This window comes from Stenella coeruleoalba, assembly GCF_951394435.1.
Source record: "Stenella coeruleoalba genome assembly, chromosome: 12".
Lineage (NCBI taxonomy): Eukaryota > Metazoa > Chordata > Mammalia > Artiodactyla > Delphinidae > Stenella > Stenella coeruleoalba.
The window spans coordinates 34,519,251-34,534,278 of NC_137158.1; the positions used below are offsets into that span (position 1 = coordinate 34,519,251).

General features: G+C 37.1%; 1 protein-coding gene and 1 pseudogene across 10 annotated transcripts in view; one reads left to right on the plus strand and one right to left on the minus strand.

Annotated features, from left to right (window-relative positions):
* GRIK2 (glutamate ionotropic receptor kainate type subunit 2) overlaps window positions 1-15,028 on the plus strand; it is a 641,759-nt gene that overhangs the window by 249,024 nt on the left and 377,707 nt on the right. The window lies entirely within an intron of this gene.
* Window positions 5,571-6,246, minus strand: LOC307195058 (guanine nucleotide-binding protein G(I)/G(S)/G(O) subunit gamma-5-like; annotated as a pseudogene). The gene has a single exon. The product of its transcript is annotated as a guanine nucleotide-binding protein G(I)/G(S)/G(O) subunit gamma-5-like (transcript).

Here is a 15,028-nt window from a genome sequence, read left to right on the forward strand (position 1 = left end):
CATAGTAGGAGCTTAAAACTCTCAATAATAGAAATGGCATGTGCTATGTGCCATTTATTCCTTACTATACTCTAAGAAAAAGGAATCGTTATTGGTCCCACTTTTTAAAATATGAGACTATTTAGATGCAGAGAGTTGAGATAATTTGCCCAAGCTTTCATAGCAAGTAAATGGAAGGTCTGGGTTTTGACCCAAGGCAGTAAACTGCAGAAATCACTTTGTTAAATACCATGATATAATGGTAGTTATTGTGTTTTGATTTGGTTCATTTTGTTGTCATTATTTTACTTTAAGAACAGGAATGACACAATCAGAACGATTTTGGTAAAGGTTCTCTGACACCAGTGTGGAGAATGCATTGAGGCTATTGAGATACGGTAAGGCATAGGACAAGACCAGAAGCAAGAGAATTTATGAATTAGTCAAGTTGAAAACAAGATAATAGTCTCAATTAAAGAGGATTTGATAGAATGATTTTGAAGCAGAGAATTCTAGGAAAATTTAGGAGATACAAATTGTAGGACTTAGTAAGTAAATAAGTGGAGAAGTGATGGAGACAGAGACAGTAAGGATGACCTCTATGTTTCTGGTCTGGGTTACTCATCAATGTCACATTTACTAAAAAGGAAAACAAGAAAAAGACATGTGGGAAAGGGTATAATAAATCTGGTTCTTAACACATTAATCTTGAAGCACCTCAGAATCATCCAGTGGTGTTGGAGGTGGAAATCCATCTTGAAAAGTAGGAATTTAGTATGGGCATATAATGCTCCCAGTGGCATTTTTCTCTGCTCTCCATTTAGACTCCTTTGTGATATGAGGAAATGAAGACAATTGACAAAAAACTAGGTCATGGTAGGTCAAGAAAATTCAGAGTTATGCTAGTGGTAGGCAGTCGTGGAGATGAATATAGACATGATAAGAATTTAGGGGAGAGAATGTAGATTTTTTTTTAATTAATGAAGGAAAATCAGTATTTTCTTTTAGATATTAATATTTAACAAACTTAGTTTTGATTAATTTCCATGGTACGAAAAAGAAAAAAAGGCCAGGGCCTTTATCCTAAGCAAAAGCGGAAATGATTTCTTTACTAACTTTATTAACTTGAATGAATTCTATTTATAGACTATGTTCTAGATACATCTGTGTGTGCTTTTGGAGTTAGTAAGAGTAAAAAATTATTTTATTTTATTTTGCACCTATATTTAAATAGGATAACTAAAATAATTCAATAGAAGTTGATGTGAAAAAATATATTTCTAGAAGATGCTAACTTTTGAATAATACAACTACTTTTGTGTTATAAAACATATAACCAAATAATTTTAATTTTATTTAAAGGAGTGGGGTAATTTGGATCTAAGATGATTATATGTTATATGTTCTAAGTGCAAAGCTTCAAGTTCTCTAATCCCAAGTGGAAATAGCTTCAAGTTCTCTAATTCCAAGTGGAAATACAATTAGCAATTATGAGTTAAACCTAATTATTAGGATATATTTGATTACATAGCTTGGTGTATTAGTGTTTCCACCATGTTGGTTTTGCATGGACATAGGTTCTTTATTTCCATTTAAGCAAGCCTCAAAATTATTTGTAATATTATTACTTAAATTTTGATTACTCGACAGTATTTTTAAACATATTCATAGAACTAATTATTTCTCTAAGTTTTAAAATCTTTAAAATATTGCCAACCCTAAAAGACAAAAATAAAATTTTTAATCCACAACAATCATACAATTCATATTTCTGCAGATAGTGAAATAAATACATATGTAAAGAAATAGAAGAAGCAGGACTTGTACCAGACTTCAATGATCAGTAGTATTTGCCTTTGTTGGGAAAGAAAAAAATCATAAAGTGAGAATAATTCCCTGGTGATGACCAAACACTGCCAGTTTTCTATATTTAAATCTGGAACATGTTGGCGTGAGCATTCTGGTAACTACTTTTCCCTTAGCCTTTTCCTGGTCTTCTCTGTCTCCTCTATGCAGTGTAGGGGAACGATAGTACTTAAATTATCTCTCTGATGCTCTTGACAATTTTGACTACTCCCTTCTTCAGTGAAAGACTAAAACTCTCCTTGTTTGGCCTCTGTGCCATCATTCTCTCCTTGTTGTGTCCTTTTCAGCCATTTTTTCCCCTTCTCATATTCTTAAACTCTTTTTTCTTTCTCTGTTCCTTAAAAGCTGATGCTGTTCAGGTTTTATTCCCAGGCTTCTTGTTTTCTACTTGTTTACCTCACTGTCCCTAAAGCCTTCCATCTGACTCATGCCTTTCTCTGCCTGTATGTTGTAGACTCACTGCTGGACATCTTCAGTTGCTTCTAGCAAGTGACAGACTCAGAGATTCAGCCACCCACTGATCATCTTTATTTGGATGTCCCACAGGCACATCTCACCCAGCATAACAAAAGCCAAACTCATCACCTTTATTCCAAAACTTGCTTTTTCTCCTGGCTTTCCCTCTTTATCCAGTTGCCCAGCTAGATTCCTAGTGGTCATTCTAGATTCTTGTCTTTCTCTCTTCCCTCATTTCCAACGGATCGCTTAATACTTCTCATTTTTATCTCACATTTCTCAAATTTACTTCTGTCCTCCATCCCTACCATCTGTTTTAGTTAACATCTTTATCGTAAACCACCTAGACCATGTTCTGCCCTCTACCCTATTTAAGTTCATGTCTCTGATGCAGACAAAATGGTGTTTTTAGAAATGACAATGTGGTGATGTCATGCCCAGGCTTAAAGCTGTTTGGCGGTTCCTCAGTTCTTGGAAGAATGAGTTCTAGTTCTTCAGCATGACACATGCAGCCTTCATCATTGGCACTCTCGTGCCCCTTTGATTTTATTTCCCTGGTATTTCCTCTCTCAATATTTATGCTACAGCTTTCCTTGAATAATTGTAGTTCTCCATTACCAATCATGCTCTGCTATCTCAAGTTTCTTTGCTGTGCACAATTCGTTCTCTCAGCTTGTTATGCCCTTCTCATTTGGTGATCTGTTCACCACCTTCAGATGTACCTTAAAGTATTCTTACAAAGTAAACTTGTGAAGTAACCTTCCCTGACTTCTACCTGTATGAGTTGGTATTTCTATTCTTTGTATGATGCAAGAGTTTAGTTGATAAAATAGTTCATCATCAATTTTAGAGTACAATTTTCAGCATGCTCACATGACCCATTTAGCAGAGGTGATGATTTCCTGAACATAAGAGCTCTAAATATTTTATAATTAATTCCTCCATTTATTTGCTTCTTCCTTTGTTTTTTTAATAACTTATTTCTTTATTTCGTTCACAAGTAATTATCAAACATTTACTATGTGTCATCGCTGTTCTAGGTACTGGAAGTACAAGAGTGAACAAAACAGACAAAAATTCTTTGCCTTGTGGAGTTTGCATTCTAGTGTAGAGTGATAAACAATAACAAAATAAATATGTATATATATAGCATCAAATGTGATAAGTGTTATGGAGAGAAATAAAGCAAGGGAGGCATATAAGGAGTACAAGGAGGGAGTACTGCAATATTAAGTTGGATTGTTATTAGAAGAGACCTTATTTAGAAGGCGAAATTTGAGCTAGGACTTGAATGAGCTGAGGAAATATGTCGTGGGAGTTCTGAAGGAAGAGTATTTCAGATAAAAAGCAAGAAGGTAAAAAATAACCAAGGGAGAAAGAGATAAAGAATTCTAAGTAAGGCAGTTTTTTTTTTTGTTTGTTTTAGTTTGGAGAAGGATTTTTTAAGAAACTGAAAATTGAAGGAGATTTTTGTGACATCTGTCATTATTTTATATGTGTATATGTGTTTATGTATAGTTGTACATATATGGTTATATACGTATATGTTCCATTACTTCGTTGCAATAGTAATGTCATTTCTTTAAAAATAACTCAGTGTAGAGACTTTTCCACATAGAGGCTCATTTTTATATGAATTACTTAGTAGCGATTATGGTCCATAGCATTCACCCATAAAATAGTGATAGGATTCATTTTTAACGGAGACAAGACTTCAGGGAAAGAAGAAAAGAAATAAATCTAACATATATTCATTTCTGCAAGATGTAATAGATCATTTATTGGATACTTGATTAAAAATAAATTGGTTCAGTATCAGAAACACTTTTTTAAAAATTGAGATCCTGAATGGATTAAAACCTAGGTTAGATACTCTTTATACATCAGGTGAACATGACTGCCTTCTAAAACAGTTTTCTGTTTCCTACTGAACATTGTATAAATGTTTATCTTGCTTTAATATAAGGTATGTAAACAATATTTGGGGACAGAGTCCTCTAGACGCAAACATTTAGAGAAAGCAAGAAACAGTTAACACCCAAATTCTAGACAGGCTAATTGTACATCATTATTTCAGAATTATTCCAATTTGGAGGTGGTACAGTGTCTACTCTTCATATTTCAGTGATTCAAAAAGAAGCTCAAGAAATGAATTTTTTTGCATAAATACATTAAACATGTATTAAATCTATCCTTGGCTAGTAAACGCTAATGACGATACAAAGCCTAATAGACACCTCTCCTTGCCTTCTTATAATAACCAAAGACATTATTTTACTTGTCATAAATATTTGCATTTCTGTAAATTCAATCATCTTCCATTTGATAAAATAAAGTTAATTATATAACAGATATTAACATTAAAATCCAAAGCACTGGTTCTTAAATTTAATTGATATCAGATAATGGGATTTCCTGGGCTACTGTTAAAACTGGAGATTTCTAGGCCAGCTCCTATTACTCAGTAACTCTGTGTTTATACTCAGGGACTTGCAGTTGGAAAAGGAAACATAGCTAATTGTGATATGCATTACTAATGTTTACCAGTATGTGGTTATCTCTACTTCCAGACCTCAGGAGATTGAAGGTCCTTAATTTTTTTTTTTTTTTTTTTTTGCGGTACACGGGCCTCTCACTGTTGTGGCCTCTCCCGTTGCGGAGCACAGGCTCCGGACGCGCAGGCTCAGCGGCCATGCCTCACGGGCCCAGCTGCTCCGCGGCATGTGGGACCTTCCGGACCGGGGCACGAACCCGTGTCCCCTGCATCAGCAGTCGGACTCGCAACCACTGCGCCACCAGGGAAGCCCGGTCCTTAATCCTTGAATTTTAGTGTGACCACGTGGACTGCTTTAGTTGGTGAAATGTGAGCAGTAGTGTTGCTCGTTTCTGGATGGAAGCATTTAATTGCACGTCACATAATTCTCCAGCTTACTCATTCCTTGTCATACCAATTGTGCTTATAAGTTTGAAGTATCCCAAAATGCTGACCCAAAATATCAAAGAGAGCTGCCTTGAGAAATTAGTTAGATCTACAGCAGACTTTGCTTTTAGGCGACATAAAATCTTGTTCTGTTAAATTGCTATGATTTGGGAGATGATTTTTCCTATAAAAGCATAACCTAGTCTAGTAGTTCTCAAACTTTAGTGTGCATTAAAATCATTAGGTAAACGTATTAAAACACTGCCTGCTGGCTTTACTCCCAGTGTCTGATTTAGTACATGTGGGATGTGGCCTGAGAGTTTTTTTCTAATAAGTTAGCAAGGGATCATGATGCTGCTGGTCTAGTGACAACACTTTAAGAAACATTGATAAATTTTTTTAACATCTTTTTTATTTTTTATACTAAGTATTTTATTGTATGCTGCCACCAGTGTATATAAAATAATTACCCTTGTGAAACAGAAATCCATGAATATTCAGAGAGGTAGACTGACAAAAGTAGAAGTTCGTATAGTATGGCACATGTTATAGAGACAGGCTTTTGTACAGGCTTCAGATTTAGCTTTCCTTTGAATATTCACCGGTTTATGAAAAGTGGTTTAAAAACCTTGCAAAGATTCATTTTACTACAAAAAGGAACAGACTTTCTGAGGTCTGAAGGGATTTGTACTTGAAGATACTCCAGTCAGCAGGGAGTCATGTTGAGCATTCTGCAGACAGAATTGTTTCAAATCTGCAGCTGCCTGGGAAACCTTCACTCAGTTGAGCCCAGCCTGCAGCCGGAGTTGTTGAACCACTTACTTCATAGCGGCGACGCTGGAGGAACCAGACATGGCACACGCGAGAGCTCTTTTTTTAACATCTTTATTGGAGTATAATTGCTTTACAATGGTGTGTTAGTTTCTGCTTTATAACAAAGTGAATCAGCTATACATATACATATATCCGCATATCTCCTCTCTCTTGTGTCTCCCTCCCACCCTCCCTAACCCACCCCCTCTAGGTGGTCACAAAGCACCGAGCTGACCTCCCTGTGCTGTGTGGCTGCTTCCCACTAGGTATCTATTTCACATTTCGTAGTGTATATATGTCCATGCCACTCTCTCACTTCATCGCAGCTTACCCTTCCACCTCCCCGTGTCCTCAAGTCCATTTTCTATCTATACGTCTTTATTCCTGTCCTGCCCCTAGGTTCTTCAGAACCATTTTTTTTAAAGATTCCATATATATGTGTTAGCATACAGTATTTGTTTTTCTCTTTCTGACTGACTTCACTCTGTATGACAGACACTAGGTCCATTCACCTCACGACCAGTAACTCAATTTTTTTCTTTTTATGGCTGAGTAATATTCCCCTGTATATATGTGTCACATATTCTTTATCCGTTCCTCTGTCGATGGACACTTAGGTTGCTTCCATGTCCTGGCTATTGTAAATAGAGCTGCGATGAACATTGTGGTTCACCTGTCTTTTTGAATTATGGTTTTCTCAGGTTATATGCCCAGTAGTGGGTTTGCTGGGTCATATGGTAGTTCTATTTTTAGTTTTTTAAGGAACCTACATACAGTTCTCTATAGTGGCTGTATCAATTTACATTCCCACCAACAGTGCAAGAGGGTTCACATTTCTCCACACTCTCTCCAGCATTTATTGTTTGTAGATTTTTTGATGATGACCATTCTCACTGTTGTGAGATGATACCTCATTATAGTTTGGATTTGCATTTCTCTAATGATTAGTGATGTTGAGCATCCTTTCATGTGTTTGTTGGCAATCTATATATCTTCTTTGAAGAAATGTCTATTTAGATTTTCTGCCCATTTTTGGATTGGGTTGTTTGTTTTTATGATATTGAGCTGCATGAGATGCTTGTAAATTTTGGAGATTAATCCTTTGTCAGTTGCTTCATTTGCAAATATTTTCTCCCATTCTGAGGGCTGTCTTTTCATCTTGTTTATGGTTTCCTTTGCTGTGCAAAAGCTTTGAAGTTTCATTAGGTCCCATTTGTTTATTTTTGTTTTTATTTCCCTTTCTCTAGGAGGTGGGTCAAAAAGGATCTTGCTGTGATTTAGGTCATAGAGTCTTCTGCCTATGTTTTCCTCTAAGAGTTTGATAGTTTCTGGCCTTACATTTAGGTCTTTAATCCATTTTGAGTTTATTTTTGTGTATGGTGTTAGGGAGTGCTCTACTTTCATTCTTTTACATGTAGCTGTCTGGTTATCCCAGCACCACTTATTGAAGAGGCGGTCTTTTCTCCATTGTATTCTTGCCCCCTTTATCAAAAATAAGGTGACAATATGTGTGTGGTTTTATCTCTGGGCTTTCTATCCTGTTCCATTGATCTATATTTCTGTTTGTGTGCCAGTACCATACTGTCTTGATTACTGTAGATTTGCAGTATAGTCTGAAGTCTGGGAGCCTGATTCGGTCCAGCTCCATTTTTCTTTCTCAAGATTGCTTAGGCTATTCAGGGTCTTTTGTGTTTCCATACAAATTGTGAATTTTTTGGTACTAGTTCTGTGAAAAATGCCATTGGTAGTTTGATAGGGATTGCATTGAATCTGTAGATAGCTTTGGGTCGTATCATTACTTTCACAATGTTGCTTCTTCCAATCCAAGAACATGGTATATCTCTCCATCTGTTTGTATCTCCTTTAATTTCTTTCATCAGTGTCTTATAGTTTTCTGCATACAGGTCCTTTGTCTCCTTACGTAGGTTTATTCCTAGATATTTTATTCTGTTTGTTGCAGTGCTAAATGGGAGTGTTTCCTTAATTTCTCGTTCATATTTTTCATCATTAGTGTATAGGAATGCAAGAGATTTCTGTGCATTAGTTTTGTATCCTGCTACTTTACCAAATTCATTGATTAGCTCTAGTAGTTTTCTGGTAGAATCTTTAGGATTTTCTATGTATAGTATCATGTCATCTGCAAACAGTGACAGCTTTATTTCTTCCTTTCCGATTTGGATTCCTTTTATTTCTTTTTCTTCTCTGATTGCTGTGGCTAAAACTTCCCACACTATGTTAAATACTAGTGATGATAGTGGACAACCTTGTCTTGTTCCTGATCTTAGAGGAAATGGTTTCAGTTTTTCACCTTTGAGAATGATGTTGGCTGTGGGTTTGTCTTATATGGCCTTTATTATGTTGAGGTAAGTTCCCTCTATGCCTACTTTCTGGAGGGTTTTTATCATAAATGGGTGTTGAATTTTGTCAAAAGTTTCTCTGCCTCTATTGTGATGATCATATGGTTTTTCTCCTTCAGTTTGTTAATATGGTTTATCACATTGATTGATTTGTGTATATTGAAGAATCCTTGCATTCCTGGAATAAACCCCACTTGATCATGGTATATGATCCTTTTAATGTGCTGATGGATTCTGTTTGCTGGTATTTTGTTGAGGAGTTTTGCATCTATGTTAATCAGTGATATTGGCCTGTAGTTTTCTTTCTTTGTGACATCTTTGTCTGGTTTTGGTATCAGGGTGATGGTGGCCTCGTAGAATGAGTTTGGGAGTGTTCCTCCCTCTACTATATTTTGGAGTTTGAGAAGGATAGGTGTTAGCTCTTCTCTAAATGTTTGATAGAATTCTCCTGTAAAGGCATCTGGTCCTGGTCTTCTGTTTGTTGGAAGATTTTTAATCACAGTCACAATTTCAGTGCTTGTGATTGGTCTGTTTATTTCTTCCTGGTTCAGTCTAGGAAGGTTGTGCTTTTCTAAGAATGTGTCCATTTCTTCCAGGTTGTCTATTTTATTGACATAGAGTTGCTTGTAGTAATCTCTCATGATCCTTTGTATTTCTGCAGTGTCAGTTGTTACTTCTTTTTCATTTCTAATTCTATTGATTTGAGTCCTCTCCCTTTTTTTCTTGATTTATCTGGCTAATAATTTATCAATTTTGTTTATCTTCTCAAAGAACCAGCTTTTAGCTTTATTGATCTTTGCTACTGTTTCCTTCATTTCTTTTTCATTTATTTCTGATCTGATCTTTATGATTTCTTTCCTTCTGCTAACTTTGGGATTTTTTGGTTCTTGTTTCTCTAATTGATTTAGGTGTAAGGTTAGGTTGTTTATTTGAGATGTTTCTTGAGATAGGATTGTATTTTTATAAACTTCCCCCTTAGAACTGCTTTTCCTGCATCCCATAGGTTTTGGATCATCGTGTTTTCATTATCATTTGTTTCTAGGGATTTTTTGATTTCCACTTTGATTTCTTCAGTGATCTCTTGGTTATTAAGTAGTGTATTGTTCAGCCTCCATGTGTTCGTATTTTTTACAGAATTTTTCCTGTAATTGATATCTAGTCCAATAGGTTGAGGTCAGAAAACATGCTTGATTCGATTTCAATTTTCTTAAATTTACCAAGGCTTGATTTATATCTTAATTTGACCCAAGATACAATCTATCCTGCAGGATGTTCCATGAGCACTTGAGAAGAAAGTATATTCTGTTGTTTTGGGATGGAATATCTATAAATATCAATTAAGTCCATCTTGTTTAATGTATCATTTAAAGCTGTGTTTCCTTATTTATTTTCATTTTGGATGATCTGTCCATTGGTGAAAGTGGGGTGTTAAAGTCCCCTACTATGATTGTGTTATTGTCGATTTCCCATTTTATGGCTGTTAGCATTTGCCTTATGTACTGAGGTGCTCCTGTGTTGGGTGCATAAATATTTACACTTGTTATATCTTCTTCTTGGATTGATCCCTTGATCGTTATGTAGTGTCCTTTGTTGTCTCTTGTAATAGTCTATTTTAAAGTCTATTTTGTGTGATATAAGAATTGCTACTCCAGCTTTCTTTTGATTTCCATTTGCGTGGAATATCTTTTTCCATCTCCTCATTTTCAGGAGATGTGTCCCTAGGTCTGAAGTGGGTCTCTTGTAGACAGCATATATATGGGTCTTGTTTTTGTATCCATTCATCCAGTCTGTGTCTTTTGCTTGGAGCATTTAATCCATTTACATTTAAGGTAATTATCGATACATATGTTCCTGTTACCATTTTCTTAATTGTTTTGAGTTTGTTTTTGTAGGTCTTTTCCTTCGCTTGTGTCTCCTGCCTAGAGAAATTCCTTTAGCATTTGTTGTAAAACTGGTTTGGTGGTGCTGAATTCTCTTAGCTTTTGCTTGTCTGTTAAGGTTTTAATTTCTCCATCAAATCTGAATGAGATCCTTGCTGGGTAGGGTAATCTTGGTTGTCGGTTTTTCCCCTTTCATCGCTTTAAATATGTCCTGCCACTCCCTTCTGGCTTGCAGCGTTTCTGCTGAACGATCAGCTGTTAACCTTATGGGGATTCCCTTGTATGTTATTTGTTGTTTTCCCCTTTCTGCTTTTAATATTTTTTCTTTGTATTTAATTTTTGATAGTTTATTAATATGTGCCTTGGCGTGTTTCTCCTTGGATTTATCCTGTATGGGACTCATTGCACTTCCTAGACTTTCTTGACTATTTCCTTTCCCTTATTAGGGAAGTTTTCAACTATAATATCTTCAAATATTTTCTCAGTCCCTTTCTTCTTCTGGGACCCCTGTAATAATTCGAATGTTGGTGTGTTTAATGTTGTCCCAGAGGTCTCTAAGACCGTCCTCAATTCTTTTCATTCTTTTTTCTTTTTTCTGCTCTGCGGTAGTTATTTCCACTATTTTATCTTCCAGGTCACTTATCCGTTCTTCTGTGTCAGTTATTCTGCTATTGATTCCTTGTAGAGAATTTTTAATTTCATTTATTGTGTTTTCATCATTATTTGTTTGCTCTTTAGTTCTTCTAGGTTCTTGTTAAACCTTTCTTGTATTTTCTGCATTCTATTTCCAAGATCTTGGATCATCTTTACTGTCATTACTCTGAATTATTTTTCAGGTAGACTGCTTATTTCCTCTTCATTTGTTTGGTCTGGTGGGTTTTTACCTTGCTCCTTCATCTGCTGTGTGTTTCTCTGACTTCTCATTTTGCTTAATTTACTGTGTTTGGGGTCTCTTTTTTGCAGGCTGCCTGTTTGTAGTTCCCTTTGTTTTTCGTGTCTGCCTCCAGTGGCTAAGGTTGTTTCAGTGCATTGTGTAGGCTTCCTGTTGGAGGGGACTAGCGCCTGTGTTTTGTTGGATGAGTTTGGCTCTTGTCTTTCTGGTGGGCAGGACCGCATCTGGTGGTGTGTCTTGGGGTGTCTGTGACCTTTTTATGATTTTAGGCAGCCTCTCTGCTAATGGGTGGGGTCGTGTTTCTGTCTTCTAGGTGTTTGGCTTAGGGTGTGCAGCACTGTAGCTTGCTGGTCATTGAGTGGAGCTGGGTCTTAGCATTGAGATGGAGATCTCTGGGGGAGCTTTCACCATTTAATACTATGTGGAGCCAGGAAGTCTGTGGTGGACCAATGTCCTGAACTCAGCTCTCCCACCTCAGAGGCACAGGCCTGACACCCGGTGGGAGCACCGAGACCCTGTCAGGCACACGGCTCAGAATAAAAGGGAGAAAAAAGGAAAGAAAGAAAGAAAAAAATTAAATCAAATCAAATAAAGTTATTAAAATACAAAATGAAAAAAATATTAAAAAGAAAAAGTAATAAAAAAAAGAAAAAAAAAAAAGAAGGAAGGAAGAGAGCAACCAAACCAAAAAACAAATCCACCAATATTAACAAGCACTAAAAACTATACTAAAATAAATCAATAAATAAAAACGGACAGAGAGAAGCCTAGGACAAATGGTAAAATCAAAGCCATACAGACAAAATCACACAAAGAAGCATATACATACATACTCAGAAAAAGAGAAAAAGGAAAAAAAAAATATATATATATATATATATATATAAAAGAGCAACAAAGTCAATAAGCAAATATACCAATGATAATAAACTCTAAATACTAAACTAAGATAAACGTAAAACCAGAAACACATTAGATGCAGAAAGCAAACCCCAAGTCTACAGTTGCTTCCAAAGTCCACCACCTCAATTTTGGGATGATTTTTGCCTATTCAGGTGTTCCAGAGTGCAGGGTACATCACATTGATTGTGGAGATTTAATCCGCTGCTCCTGAGGCTGCTAGGAGAAGTTTCCCTTTCTCTTCTTTGTGCGCACAGCTCCTGGGATTCAGCTTTGGATTTGGCCCTGCCTCTGCATGTAGGTTGCCTGAGGGTGTTTGTTCCCTCCCAGACAGGACGGGGTTAAAGTAGCAGCTAATTAGGGAGCTCTGGCTCTCTCAGGCCGGGGGTGAGGGGTTGGGGGGGAGTGAGGGGTATGGAATGTGGGACGAGCCTGCAGCGGCAGAGGCCAACATGACATTGCAACAGCCTGAGGTGTGCCGTGTGTTCTCCCAGGGAAGTTGTCCCTGGATCATGGGACCCTGGCAGTAGCAGGCTGCACAGGCTCCTGGGAGGGGAGGGGTGGATAGTGACCTGTGCTTGCGCCCAGGTTCTTAGTGGCTGCTGCCTGAAGCTTAGTGTTTCATGCCCGTCTCTGGTGTCTGCGCTGATAGCCGCGGCTCACACCTGTCTCTAGAGCTCGTTTAGGCGATGCTCTGAATCCCCGCTCCTCGCGCACCCCGGAACAATGGTCTCTTGTCTCTTAGGCAGTTCCAGACTTTTTCCCGGACTCCCTGCCAGGTATCTGTGGCGCACTAGCCCCCTTCAGGCTGTGTTCATGCTGCCAACCCCAGTCCTCTTCCTGGGATCTGAACTCCGAAGCTGGAGCCTCAGCTCCCAGCCCTCACCCGTCCTGACAGGTGAGCAGACAAGCCTGTTGGGCTGGTGAGTGCTGGTTAGCACCGACCTTCTGTGCCGGAATCTGTCCACTTTGCCCTCTGCACCCCTGTTGTTGCGGTCTCCTCCGTGGCTCTGAAGCTTCCCCCTGCCACCCCTGTCTCCACCAGTGAAGGGACTTCCTAGTGTGTGGAAACTTTTCCTCCTTCATAGCTCCCTCCCAGATGTGCAGGTTCCATCCCTATTCTTTTGTCTCTGTTTTTTCTTTCTTCTTTTGCCCTACCCAGGTACATGGAGAGTTTCTTGCCTTTTGGGAAGTCTGAGGGATTCTGCCAGCATTCAGTAGGTGTTCTGTAGGAGTTGTTCCACATGTAGATGTATTTCTGATGTATCTGTGGGGAGGAAGGTGAGCTCCATGTCTTACTCTTCCGCCATATTGAAGGTCTCTCCTGATATATCTAATTTTGACTAACTTTAAGAACCACTGGGCTTCCCTGGTGGTGCAGTGGTTGGGAGTCTGCCTGCCGATGCAGGGGACATGGGTTCATGCCCCAGTCCGGGAAGATCCCACATGCTGCGGAGCAGCTGGGCCCGTGAGCCATGGCCGCTGAGCCTGCGTGTCCGGAGCCTGTGCTCCGCAATGGGAGAGGCCACAACAGTGAGAGGCCCGTGTACCACAAAAAAAAAAAAAAAAAAAAAAAAAAGAACCACTGATCCATCTAATCTTGAATAATATGCAAATTATCATATTTTGAAAAAAATTGATAATCAAATTTGTCAGTATAACAAAGGCATAATTTCATAGATGAAAACATTTTAAAATTTTAAATAAAACTGGAATGGTTTGTAGTGATTAAATACTGATAAAATTATGTAGCACTTATTAAAAATATATATTCATTGTGTAATCTTCCACATTGAGTAGTTTTAATTCAGCTAAATATTTTTGTCCTTAGAGTATTTTAAACAGCTTTGAATTAGTTGTAATACATAGGAAGAACATTGTAACAGAAATATAAATTGTCAAGTGTAACTTAATATGATTTAGAATAATCTAGCACTGATATAATGTTTTATAATATCTATTTCAGCAAATTTACAAATAGTTTTACTTTTTAATTGAACTTAAAAGAATTTTGCAAAAAGTGATAATTGCATGACTGATGAGTTTGATTTGTCAATCATTTTAAAAAATCTCCCCTTCCATTTTCACAATGAACTTTTATGCTGTTATCCAATTGAAATAATTGGGTTGACATTAAAGAAAGAAAAGTAAGTCAGCACTTGAAAGCTTAACACTAACTTGTTAATTACCCTATTAATTACACAATGAGTAATGACAAGCTGTAATTCCCTTTTCTGAAATGTGGCTGAAGGTCAGAGAGCTCTTATTGGCATATTGTGAGACCAAAGGAAATGATATAAATTTTTTCTTTTAAATACCATCAGCTGTCATTGGAAACTCAGCCAAGGAACTAGATCAATGTTTTAAGCATAATCTTTAATATTCAGTTTTCATCTATTCTTAAAGAAAAGAGTACCTATTATATATTAAGAAGTAACTCGATGTTCACTAGCAGAAAAACAAACAATTCAATTAAAGAATGGTCAGAGGACCTCAATAGAAGACATACAAATGCCCAACAGTTACATGAAAATATGCTCAACATCACTAATCATCAGGGAAATGAAAATCAAAATCACAGTAAGATAACACCTCACATCTGTTGACAATAAATAATAAGTGTTGGTAAGGATGTGGAGAAGAGAGAACCCTTGTGCACTGTTGGTGGAAATATAAATTGGTGCAGCCCCTATAAAAAACATTATGGCAGTTCCTCAAAAAAGTGAAAATAAAACTACTCTATGATCCAGCAATCCTACTTCTGGGTAGCTAATCAAAACAATGAAATTAGAATCTCAAAGAGATATCTGCACTTCTATGTTTATTGCAGCATTATTCACAGTAGCCAAGATATGAAAACAACCTAAGTGTTTGTCTATGGATAAATGGATAAAAATATGTATATGTGTGTGTGTGTGTATACATATATATGTATGTAAATATATATATGTATGTAAATATATAT